Source organism: Hippopotamus amphibius, chromosome 10, assembly GCF_030028045.1.
Source record: "Hippopotamus amphibius kiboko isolate mHipAmp2 chromosome 10, mHipAmp2.hap2, whole genome shotgun sequence".
Lineage (NCBI taxonomy): Eukaryota > Metazoa > Chordata > Mammalia > Artiodactyla > Hippopotamidae > Hippopotamus > Hippopotamus amphibius.
In genome coordinates, this window is record NC_080195.1 from 44,296,491 (window position 1) to 44,309,874 (window position 13,384).

The following is a 13,384-nucleotide window of genomic DNA, read 5'->3' on the forward strand; positions in this document are numbered from 1 at the left end:
CAGAGCCACAACACTTTCACACAAAACAAACGCAAAAGTACATGCAAAAAAGAAACTCTCAGTCCTGAGGACCAAAGCAAAGGGTGAGGATGAACAACATCCTCAGTGTTTTCGAACTACGTTCCCTCATTTTAACAACAAAACGACAAACAACATGCAAATTGAAAGATAGGGAATCAGGACCACAGTTGTCATGCCTACTGACCTGGGAAGCAGAAAGAGCCAAAAAGGAAAAAGCAAAGAAATTAGGAAAAGTTCAATTTGCTTCATGAACTTCCACATGTCTCCTGGAAATATGCTCGTTTTCTCAGGGTCACAATGATGAAAACCAAAAGGATTTCACTGAGCAAACTTTCTCTAACTGAATATTTTACATAGACTGGTTTTGGAGGTATGAAAATGATTCATTTGATGCCATGTTTCACCAGAATCTGTAGAATATGCTGGCCATGCAATGTAAAAAAAAAAAAAAATACTTGCTTGTACCTTAGCGCACTACAAGATGGACTAGAGCTCTGCTGATCACAGCAGGTGTTATCCAATAGCAGAGAGACAAATGCAATGCCAAAAGGTCTCTCAGGATCGCAGTTCCCAGGCACCAAAGGGCAGATTCCTACCCATTGGAAAGGGAATATGTCAACCAATGTTCCACCACAGCTGAAACACAACGCAGGAGGGAAGGATACCTAGTGTGATCATATGCAAGCTCCGTTACTGACCAAAGACGTCTCAAGTACTCAATGCAAGTGCTGTTTCACACACCTACAATGTACGAATCACAAACAGGATCCCACAAACCAAAGCACAGACTGCCGTGATTAACACCACATTGACACACACAAACACATGAAGAACAAATAAACACTCCAATCACAAAGACAGAAAGCCAGAGAAGGCATTTTGTCAACTTCCACTTCCACTCCCACATGGAGGCCCCCAGTTCTCAAGAGGGAATGGACTCAGAGGGGCTCCCATCCGCTAAGGGGAGCAGCCCAGTTGGAGTAGACCTATTTCCCAGCCTGTGCAAGCTGGAGCGACTTACCCCCAAATGACATGAACTGTATACCGTTGCTCTGGACATGTCTCCAAGACAAGCAGCCTCGTGTTGTAGGACAGCCACTGCATATCAGGGAGAATCCCTGCCAGTATCCTGGAGCCAAATGTACTCCGGCATGTGCTGGGAACTTTAAATGGCGACGCCCCTGATCGAGATCAACACACCATGGGCACACACCTCCTGGCTGGCTCGCTATAATTGGTAACCAAAGGCCAGGATGTGTGCCCGACGCACAGTGAGGCCAAGCAACAGCAAAACATTGGACTTTGGAGCCGAGAAATATTTGTTGTTGAGACATTCAAGGAAATGGGTGGCTTATGCCGGGTAATCCCCAACCTTGAAAGCTTTTAGCAAAGCCCTCTTAGAGGTAAGGTGATGGAGGGGTGTGGCTGTTCATTGAAAACTTCTCCCTGTCAGATCCTTTGTTCTTGAGGACAGGTCATAGTCAGGTCTCAAGGTTCCTATCAATCTCCAGCAAACAAAGGTCACTCTCTGGGTGATAAGAAAGGGCAAGTTCCCAAGGCACAAGACTCACCCTCTGAGGTCCAGACCCACCTAAGAGAAAGGGGTCCCTGGGAGGGGTGGTGGTCCTCCTGCCATGGAGGGTTTGTCCAGGAGCTGGTCTGGGTCCTCCCACCCGTGCCCATGCCTCACAGAGGAGGCAGCTCTGCCTTGGTGGCTCCCTCAGGGCCAGGTCCAAGACCCTTGCTAGCTGTCATCACTGAGGGAGCCGGGTGCACATGACCCAACAGGTCTTAATGCTCCTCAGGCCACCCAAACAGTGGCGGTCAGGTACCCCAGACTGTGAGCCATACCCTTAGGGTCACAGTGGCGGTGTGTGGTAGAGGTTCAACACTGCCTCAAGGCCTGGTCTGGGCCAGTGGGCATTCATGGCCTTGGCTCTGGAGCCCTGCAGGACACACCCCCAGCCTGTTCTCTGGGCCCCCCATCACACCAGCTGGCCCAAGGCCGTGTGAGCAGAAGAATGCTGGGGAGAAGGCTGGCACTTGCCTCTTACCTCACGCTCCAGGTCTGAAGGGGCAGCACTCCACTGACTGCTGCCTAAAAAAGGGCCCCCACTAAAGATGGCTGACAGACAGTGGCTTGCTTGGGGCAGGGGCCCACTACACTGCCCACCAATGGCTGAGCAGGGTGGTCACAGTGGCATTAGTGGTCTCCTGGTAACCATTGCCTGGTAACGGGGCAGTGGGTCACAGTGCACAGCAAGGGCTGCCTGGGAAGGGCTGCATTCAGCTGGCTATGGTACAATTCCCCCTTTTCTTTGGTCCTCTGCAACCCTGAGGAGAATATGTGGGTATGATTTGGATAGAGTGGTTAATCATAAACTCAGCAGCGGATCTCTGTTTTAGGGGACTTGCTTGCAACCTCCATTCCTGGTTCATCTTTTCCCAAGTCTTTCAGGGAATGGGGTGACCACCACTCTAGCTACGTCCTGCTGCAGGAAAGCAAAGCCCTACAGTGCATTCTGAGTTGGAAGCAATGCCACGTTGCAAGTCTTGATCCAAGTCTTATATAAACTTGTATACGGAATCCAGGAGAATAAGCCTGAAAAGCAGCGTGAGGGTGGCACTCTGGGGGAGACGTTCTGGCAGGTAATCCAGACACACAGAAGCAGAAGGGAAGAAATTGTTGTAAGTTGTTAGGAAGTTGAGGGGAAGAGCTTCCCTTAACGGGAGAACACAGATCAAAATCAGCATTATTGCAAAGCAAATCCATAAACGTTAGTAGCATATGCATCTGTTTACTCAGTTTGTCAAAACTGCATTGGTAAGAGTCTTCTTGAAGTTGAAGCACTTTGGGAAAGCCTCAGCCTAACTATCTGTTAGACACTTAAAGAGGCAAGGTTAAAGATCGCATGACAAGGGGTTGCGAAGGAAGCTTAATCAAGTGGCTCTCATGTAACCGTCAGCATGGCTGACCAATTATCCCAAGGCATACCTGCATTTCAGAAACTTTGTACCCTTTCTAGAATATCGACAGGTGTGCCATGTATCCATCCTGTGTAATTGGAGAAGCTTCTCCCCCATTTCACAATGTTTTCTCTGTAATTTCCATACCAGATATACGACTGAAATAGTCCTCCTTGAGTTGCCTTAAGGGCCCCGCAAATAATCCAAAGATAGCAAAATATTTCAAAACACCTGGTCCAATAAGCTCATCAGTCCTTTGAAGAGAATTCTTCTTTCTTCTCCAAAGTGAGAAGAGATCTTAAAAGCAAATCGAGATCCCTTAAAGGCAGGACAGTTCACATACCATGTTATTGAAAGCAGCATTCCAAGTAAACGTGTTCTCTTGGCAGAGGGGAACCCAATCCAGCCTTGAAAATAACGTATTTTTAATAACAGTATCCATTTCCCGAAGTGGAGTTTCGTTTCAGCCCAATGATGCATCAAATGTTGGTTTTTGGCTCAACACATTTATTCCACCTTCCTACTCTATCCTGAAATGTGTTCCTTTTCATGAGTTTCTTAGCTTTAATTACATATTTCGATTACAATCCTCAAGTCCTTAACACCTTCACTTAGTGAAAACCAAGAAGCAAGCAATTGTCAGCTGGATGCCATACCAGCATTTCTGATTGCAAACGGATGCTTTTGAGACCTTCTGCTAAGTAGGCAAAGGTAGGGAATCTTAGATGTGCCCAGCATCCAATGTTCCACTCCTCTATCCTCTTTGAAATGACCCGGAGAGTCAAGGAATGCTTGCCACTTACCTTGGTGAAGTTTCATGCTACCCAAATCTAGAGAGGCCATGTAGAAAGACTTCAAGTGTCATCATTTCAACTTATGGTCCTTGCTGTCAAATTGGCAACAGATATAAGGTCTTTTTGGATCTCTAAGAAACCTAGGGACCGCAGAAGGTTTATACTTCAGAATGCAAGAAGCTTAAGGCAGCTCCCATACCAGATATCAGTTCAGTACTAGCTATTTGCCAGATCATCAGGACCTGAAATCCATGGAGGCCAATTCTCTCCAGAGGAGGAAGTATTGAATTGGTAAGTGCTTCCCTTTCAGTGAAATAGAGCTCATTTACACATCAACTCGGCAGTTGATGTCAATTGCCTAATCCCTAAAAGTGGCCCAAATCTGGAGAATGCACCTGAAAGGGGTGCGTTGGGGACGCACATTTGAGTTTCCCAGAGCCACAACACTTTCACACAAAACAAACGCAAAAGTACATGCAAAGAAGAAACTCTCAGAACTGAGGACCAAAGCAAAGGGTGAGGATGAACAAAATCCTCAGTGTTTTCGAACTACGTTCCCTCATTTTAACAACAAAACGACAAACAACATGCAAATTGAAAGAGAGGGAATCAGGACCACAGTTGTCATGCCTACTGACCTCGGAAGCAGAAAGAGCCAAAAAGGAAAAAGCAAAGAAATTAGGAAAAGTTCAATTTGCTTCATGAACTTCCACATGTCTCCTGGAAATATGCTCGTTTTCTCAGGGTCACAATGATGAAAACCAAAAGGATTTCACTGAGCAAACTTTCTCTAACTGAATATTTTACATAGACTGGTTTTGGAGATATGAAAATGATTCATTTGATGCCATGTTTCACCAGAATCTGTAGAATATGCTCGCCATGCAATGTAAAAAAAAAAAAAAAAAATACTTGCTTGTCCCTTAGCGGACTACAAGATGGACTAGAGCTCTGCTGATCACAGCAGGTGTTATCCAATAGCAGAGAGACAAATGCAATGCCAAAAGGTCTCTCAGGATCGCAGTTCCCAGGCACCAAAGGGCAGATTCCTACCCATTGGAAAGGGAATATGTCAACCAATGTTCCACCACAGCTGAAACACAACGCAGGAGGGAAGGATACCTAGAGTGATCATATGCAAGCTCCGTTACTGACCAAAGACGTCTCAAGTACTCAATGCAAGTGCTGTTTCACACACCTACAATGTACGAATCACAAACAGGATCCCACAAACCAAAGCACAGACTGCCGTGATTAACACCACATTGACACACACAAACACATGAAGAACAAATAAACACTCCAATCACAAAGACAGAAAGCCAGAGAAGGCATTTTGTCAACTTCCACTTCCACTCCCACATGGAGGCCCCCAGTTCTCAAGAGGGAATGGACTCAGAGGGGCTCACATCCGCTAAGGGGAGCAGCCCAGTTGGAGTAGACCTATTTCCCAGCCTGTGCAAGCTGGAGCGACTTACCCCCAAATGACATGAACTGTATACCGTTGCTCTGGACATGTCTCCAAGACAAGCAGCCTCGTGCTGTAGGGCAGCCACTGCATATCAGGGAGAATCCCTGCCAGTATCCTGGAGCCAAATGTACTCTGGCATGTGCTGGGAAGTATAAAGGGCGACGCCCCTGATCGAGATCAACACACCATGGGCACAGACCTCCTGGCTGGCTCGCTATAATTGGTAACCAAAGGCCAGGATGTGTGCCCGACGCACAGTGAGGCCAAGCAACAGCAAAACATTGGACTTTGGAGCCGAGAAATATTTGTTGTTGAGACATTCAAGGAAATGGGTGGCTTATGCCGGGTAATCCCCAACCTTGAAAGCTTTTAGCAAAGCCCTCTTAGAGGTAAGGTGATGGAGGGGTGTGGCTGTTCATTGAAAACTTCTCCCTGTCAGATCCTTTGTTCTTGAGGACAGGTCATAGTCAGGTCTCAAGGTTCCTATCAATCTCCAGCAAACAAAGGTCACTCTCTGGGTGATAAGAAAGGGCAAGTTCCCAAGGCACAAGACTCACCCTCTGAAGTCCAGAGCCACCTAAGAGAAAGGGGTCCCTGGGAGGGGTGGTGGTCCTCCTGCCATGGAGGGTTTGTCCAGGAGCTGGTCTGGGTCCTCCCACCCGTGCCCATGCCTCACAGAGGAGGCAGCTCTGCCTTGGTGGCTCCCTCAGGGCCAGGTCCCAGACCCTTGCTAGCTGTCATCACTGAGGGAGCCGGGTGCACATGCCCCAACAGGTCTTAATGCTCCTCAGGCCACCCGAACAGTGGCGGTCAGGTACCCCAGACTGTAAGCCATACCCTTAGGGTCACAGTGGCGGTGTGTGGTAGAGGTTCAACACTGCCTCAAGGCCTGGTCTGGGCCAGTGGACATTCATGGCCTTGGCTCTGGAGCCCTGCAGGACACACCCCCAGCCTGTTCTCTGGGCCCCCCATCACACCAGCTGGCCCAAGGCCGTGTGAGCAGAAGAATGCTGGGGAGAAGGCTGGCACTTGCCTCTTACCTCACGCTCCAGGTCTGAAGGGGCAGCACTCCACTGACTGCTGCCTAACAAAGGGCCCCCACTAAAGATGGCTGACAGACAGTGGCTTGCTTGGGGCAGGGGCACACTACACTGCCCACCAATGGCTGAGCAGGGTGGTCACAGTGGCATTAGTGGTCTCCTGGTAACCATTGCCTGGTAACGGGGCAGTGGGTCACAGTGCACAGCAAGGGCTGCCTGGGAAGGGCTGCATTCAGCTGGCGATGGTACAATTCCCCCTTTTCTTTGGTCCTCTTCAACCCTGAGGAGAATATGTGGGTACGATTTGGATAGAGTGGTTAATCATAAACTCAGCAGCGGATCTCTGTTTTAGGGGACTTGCTTTCAACCTCCATTCCTGGTTCATCTTTTCCCAAGTCTTTCAGGGAATGGGGTGACCACCACTCTAGCTACGTCCTGCTGCAGGAAAGCAAAGCCCTACAGTGCATTCTGAGTTGGAAGCAATGCCACGTTGCAAGTCTTGATCCAAGTCTTATATAAACTTGTATACGGAATCCAGGAGAATAAGCCTGAAAAGCAGCGTGAGGGTGGCACTCTGGGGGAGACGTTCTGGCAGGTAATCCAGACACGCAGAAGCAGAAGGGAAGAAATTGTTGTAAGTTGTTAGGAAGTTGAGGGGAAGAGCTTCCCTTAACGGGAGAACACAGATCAAAATCAGCATTATTGCAAAGCAAATCCATAAACGTTAGTAGCATATGCATCTGTTTACTCAGTTTGTCAAAACTGCATTGGTAAGAGTCTTCTTGAAGTTGAAGCACTTTGGGAAAGCCTCAGCCTAACTATCTGTTAGACACTTAAAGAGGCAAGGTTAAAGATCGCATGACAAGGGGTTGCGAAGGAAGCTTAATCAAGTGGCTCTCATGTAACCGTCAGCATGGCTGACCAATTATCCCAAGGCATACCTGCATTTCAGAAACTTTGTACCCTTTCTAGAATATCGACAGGTGTGCCATGTATCCATCCTGTGTAATTGGAGAAGCTTCTCCCCCATTTCACAATGTTTTCTCTGTAATTTCCATACCAGATATACGACTGAAATAGTCCTCCTTGAGTTGCCTTAAGGGCCCCGCAACTAATCCAAAGTTAACAAACTATTTCAAAACACCTGGTCCAATAAGCTCATCAGTCCTTTGAAGAGAATTCTTCTTTCTTCTCCAAAGTGAGAAGAGATCTTAAAAGCAAATCGAGATCCCTTAAAGGCAGGACAGTTCACATACCATGTTATTGAAAGCAGCATTCCAAGTAAACGTGTTCTCTTGGCAGAGGGGAACCCAATCCAGCCTTGAAAAAAACGTATTTTTCATAGCAGTATCCATTTCCCGAAGTGGAGTTTCGTTTCAGCCCAATGATGCATCAAATGTTGGTTTTTGGCTCAACACATTTATCCCACCTTCCTACTCTATCCTGAAATGTGTTCCTTTTCATGAGTTTCTTAGCTTTAATTACATATTTCGATTACAATCCTCAAGTCCTTAACACCTTCACTTAGTGAAAACCAAGAAGCAAGCAATTGTCAGCTGGATGTCATACCAGCATTTCTGATTGCAAACGGATGCTTTTGAGACCTTCTGCTAAGTAGGCAAAGGTAGGGAATCTTAGATGTGCCCAGCATCCAATGTTCCAATCCTCTAACCTCTTTGAAATGACCCAGAGAGTCAAGGAATGCTTGCCACTTACCTTGGTGAAGTTTCATGCTACCCAAATCTAGAGAGGCCATGTAGAAAGACTTCAAGTGTCATCATTAAAACTTATGGTCCTTGCTGTCAAATTTGCAACAGATATAAGGTCTTTTTGGATCTCTAAGAAACCTAGGGACCGCAGAAGGTTTACACTTCAGAATGCAAGAAGCTTAAGGCAGCTCCCATACCAGATATCAGTTCAGTACTAGCTATTTGCCAGATCATCAGGACCTGCAATCCATGGAGGCCAATTCTCTCCAGAGGAGGAAGTATTGAATTGGTAAGTGCTTCCCTTTCAGTGAAATAGAGCTTATTTACACATCAACTCGGCAGTTGATGTCAATTGCCTTATCCCTAAAAGTGGCCCAAATCTGGAGAATGCACCTGAAAGGGGTGCGTTGGGGAAGCACATTTGAGTTTCCCAGAGCCACAACACTTTCACACAAAACAAACGCAAAAGTACATGCAAAAAAGAAACTCTCAGTCCTGAGGACCAAAGCAAAGGGTGAGGATGAACACAATCCTCAGTGTTTTCGAAGTACGTTCCCTCATTTTAACAACAAAACGACAAACAACATGCAAATTGAAAGATAGGGAATCAGGACCACAGTTGTCATGCCTACTGACCTGGGAAGCAGAAAGAGCCAAAAAGGAAAAAGCAAAGACATTAGGAAAAGTTCAATTTGCTTCATGAACTTCCACATGTCTCCTGGAAATATGCTCGTTTTCTCAGGGTCACAATGATGAAAACCAAAAGGATTTCACTGAGCAAACTTTCTCTAACTGAATATTTTACATAGACTGGTTTTGGAGATATGAAAATGATTCATTTGATGCCATGTTTCACCAGAATCTGTAGAATATGCTGGCCATGCAATGTAAAAAAAAAAATACTTGCTTGTACCTTAGCGGACTACAAGATGGACTAGAGCTCTGCTGATCACAGCAGGTGTTATCAAATAGCAGAGAGACAAATGCAATGCCAAAAGGTCTCTCAGGATCGCAGTTCCCATGCACCAAAGGGCAGATTCCTACCCATTGGAAAGGGAATATGTCAACCAATGTTCCACCACAGCTGAAACACAACGCAGGAGGGAACGATACCTAGTGTGATCATATGCAAGCTCCGTTACTGACCAAAGACGTCTCAAGTACTCAATGCAAGTGCTGTTTCACACACCTACAATGTACGAATCACAAACAGGATCCCACAAACCAAAGCACAGACTGCCGTGATTAACACCACATTGACACACACAAACACATGAAGAACAAATAAACACTCCAATCACAAAGACAGAAAGCCAGAGAAGGCATTTTGTCAACTTCCACTTCCACTCCCACATGGAGGCCCCCAGTTCTCAAGAGGGAATGGACTCAGAGGGGCTCACATCCGCTAAGGGGAGCAGCCCAGTTGGAGTAGACCTATTTCCCAGCCTGTGCAAGCTGGAGCGACTTACCCCCAAATGACATGAACTGTATACCGTTGCTCTGGACATGTCTCCAAGACAAGCAGCCTCGTGCTGTAGGGCAGCCACTGCATATCAGGGAGAATCCCTGCCAGTATCCTGGAGCCAAATGTACTCTGGCATGTGCTGGGAACTATAAATGGCGACGCCCCTGATCGAGATCAACACACCATGGGCACAGACCTCCTGGCTGGCTCGCTATAATTGGTAACCAAAGGCCAGGATGTGTGCCCGACGCACAGTGAGGCCAAGCAACAGCAAAACATTGGACTTTGGAGCCGAGAAATATTTGTTGTTGAGACATTCAAGGAAATGGGTGGCTTATTCCGGGTAATCCCCAACCTTGAAACTTTTAGCAAAGCCCTCTTAGAGGTAAGGTGATGGAGGGGTGTGGCTGTTCATTGAAAACTTCTCCCAGTCCGATCCTTTGTTGTTGAGGACAGGTCATAGTCAGGTCTCAATGTTCCATTCAATCTCCAGCCAACAAATGTCACTCTCTGGGTGACAAGAAAGGGCAAGGTCCCAAGGCACAAGGCTCACCCTCTGAGGTCCACAGCCACCTAAGAGAAAGGGGTCCCTGGGAGGGGTGGTGGTCCTCCTGCCATGGAGGGTTTGTCCAGGAGCTGGTCTGGGTCCTCCCACCCGTGCCCATGCCTCACAGAGGAGGCAGCTCTGCCTTGGTGGCTCCCTCAGGGCCAGGTCCAAGACCCTTGCTAGCTGTCATCTCTGAGGGAGCCGGGTGCACATGCCCCAACAGGTCTTAATGCTCCTCAGGCCACCCAAACAGTGGCGGTCAGGTACCCCAGACTGTAAGCCATACCCTTAGGGTCACAGTGGCGGTGTGTGGTAGAGGTTCAACACTGCCTCAAGGCCTGGTCTGGGCCAGTGGGCATTCATGGCCTTGGCTCTGGAGCCCTGCAGGACACACCCCCAGCCTGTTCTCTGGGCCCCCCATCACACCAGCTGGCCCAAGGCCGTATGAGCAGAAGAATGCTGGGGAGAAGGCTGGCACTTGCCTCTTACCTCACGCTCCAGGTCTGAAGGGGCAGCACTCCACTGACTGCTGCCTAAAAAAGGGCCCCCACTAAAGATGGCTGACAGACAGTGGCTTGCTTGGGGCAGGGGCACACTACACTGCCCACCAATGGCTGAGCAGGGTGGTCACAGTGGCATTAGTGGTCTCCTGGTAACCATTGCCTGGTAACGGGGCAGTGGGTCACAGTGCAGAGCAAGGGCTGCCTGGGAAGGGCTGCATTCAGCTGGCTATGGTACAATTCCCCCTTTTCTTTGGTCCTCTGCAACCCTGAGGAGAATATGTGGGTATGATTTGGATAGAGTGGTTAATCATAAACTCAGCAGCGGATCTCTGTTTTAGGGGACTTGCTTTCAACCTCCATTCCTGGTTCATCTTTTCCCAAGTCTTTCAGGGAATGGGGTGACCACCACTCTAGCTACGTGCTGCGAGAGGAAAGCAAAGCCCTACAGTGCATTCTGAGTTGGAAGCAATGCCACGTTGCAAGTCTTGATCCAAGTCTTATATAAACTTGTATAAGGAATCCAGGAGAATAAGCCTGAAAAGCAGCGTGAGGGTGGCACTCTGGGGGAGACGTTCTGGCAGGTAATCCAGACACACAGAAGCAGAAGGGAAGAAATTGTTGTAAGTTGTTAGGAAGTTGAGGGGAAGAGCTTCCCTTAACGGGAGAACACAGATCAAAATCAGCATTATTGCAAAGCAAATCCATAAATGTTAGTAGAATATGCATCTGTTTACTCAGTTTGTCAAAACTGCATTGGTAAGAGTATTCTTGAAGTTGAAGCATTTTGGGAAAGCCTCAGCCTAACTATCTGTTAGACACTTAAAGAGACAAGGTTAAAGATCGCATGACAAGGGGTTGCGAAGGAAGCTTAATCAAGTGGCTCTCATGTAACCGTCAGCATGGCTGACCGATTATCCCAAGGCATACCTGCATTTCAGAAACTTTGTACCCTTTCTAGAATATCGACAGGTGTGCCATGTATCCATCCTGTGTAATTGGAGAAGCTTCTCCCCCATTTCACAATGTTTTCTCTGTAATTTCCATACCAGATATACGACTGAAATAGTCCTCCTTGAGTTGCCTTAAGGGCCCCGCAACTAATTCAAAGTTAACAAACTATTTCAAAACACCAGGCCCAATAAGCTCATCAGTCCTTTGAAGAGAATTCTTCTTTCTTCTCCAAAGTGAGAAGAGATCTTAAAAGCAAATCGAGATCCCTTAAAGGCAGGACAGTTCACATACCATGTTATTGAAAGCAGCATTCCAAGTAAACGTGTTCTCTTGGCAGAGGGGAACCCAATCCAGCCTTGAAAAAAACGTATTTTTAATAACAGTATCCATTTCCCAAAGTGGAGTTTCGTTTCAGCCCAATGATGCATCAAATGTTGGTTTTTGGTTCAACACATTTATCCCACCTTCCTACTCTATCCTGAAATGTGTTCCTTTTCATGAGTTTCTTAGCTTTAATTACATATTTGGATTACAATCCTCAAGTCCTTAACACCTTCACTTAGTGAAAACCGAGAAGAAAGCAATTGTCAGCTGGATGTCATACCAGCATTTCTGATTGCAAACGGATGCTTTTGAGACCTTCTGCTAAGTAGGCAAAGGTAGGGAATCTTAGATGTGCCCAGCATCCAATGTTCCAATCCTCTAACCTCTTTGAAATGACCCAGAGAGTCAAGGAATGCTTGCCACTTACCTTGGTGAAGTTTCATGCTACCCAAATCTAGAGAGGCCATGTAGAAAGACTTCAAGTGTCATCATTAAAACTTATGGTCCTTGCTGTCAAATTTGCAACAGATATAAGGTCTTTTTGGATCTCTAAGAAACCTAGGGACCGCAGAAGGTTTACACTTCAGAATGCAAGAAGCTTAAGGCAGCTTCCATACCAGATATCAGTTCAGTACTAGCTATTTGCCAGATCATCAGGACCTGCAATCCATGGAGGCCAATTCTCTCCAGAGGAGGAAGTATTGAATAGGTAAGTGCTTCCCTTTCAGTGAAATAGAGCTCATTTACACATCAACTCGGCAGTTGATGTCAATTGCCTTATCCCTAAAAGTGGCCCAAATCTGGAGAACGCACCTGAAAGGGGTGCGTTGCGGAAGCACATTTGAGTTTCCCAGAGCCACAACACTTTCACACAAAACAAACGCAAAAGTACATGCACAAAAGAAACTCTCAGTCCTGAGGACCAAAGCAAAGGGTGAGGATGAACAAAATCCTCAGTGTTTTCGAAGTACGTTCCCTCATTTTAACAACAAAACGACAAACAACATGCAAATTGAAAGATAGGGAATCAGGACCACAGTTGTCATGCCTACTGACCTGGGAAGCAGAAAGAGCCAAAAAGGAAAAAGCAAAGACATTAGGAAAAGTTCAATTTGCTTCATGAACTTCCACATGTCTCCTGGAAATATGCTCGTTTTCTCAGGGTCACAATGATGAAAACCAAAAGGATTTCACTGAACAAACTTTCTCTAACTGAATATTTTACATAGACTGGTTTTGGAGGTATGAAAATGATTCATTTGATGCCATGTTTCACCAGAATCTGTAGAATATGCTGGCCATGCAATGTAAAAAAAAAAAAAAATACTTGCTTGTCCCTTAGCGGACTACAAGATGGACTAGAGCTCTGCTGATCACAGCAGGTGTTATCCAATAGCAGAGAGACAAATGCAATGCCAAAAGGTCTCTCAGGATCGCAGTTCCCAGGCACCAAAGGGCAGATTCCTACCCATTGGAAAGGGAATATGTCAACCAATGTTCCACCACAGCTGAAACACAACGCAGGAGGGAAGGATACCTAGTGTGATCATATGCAAGCTCCGTTACTGACCAAAGACGTCTCAAGTACTCAA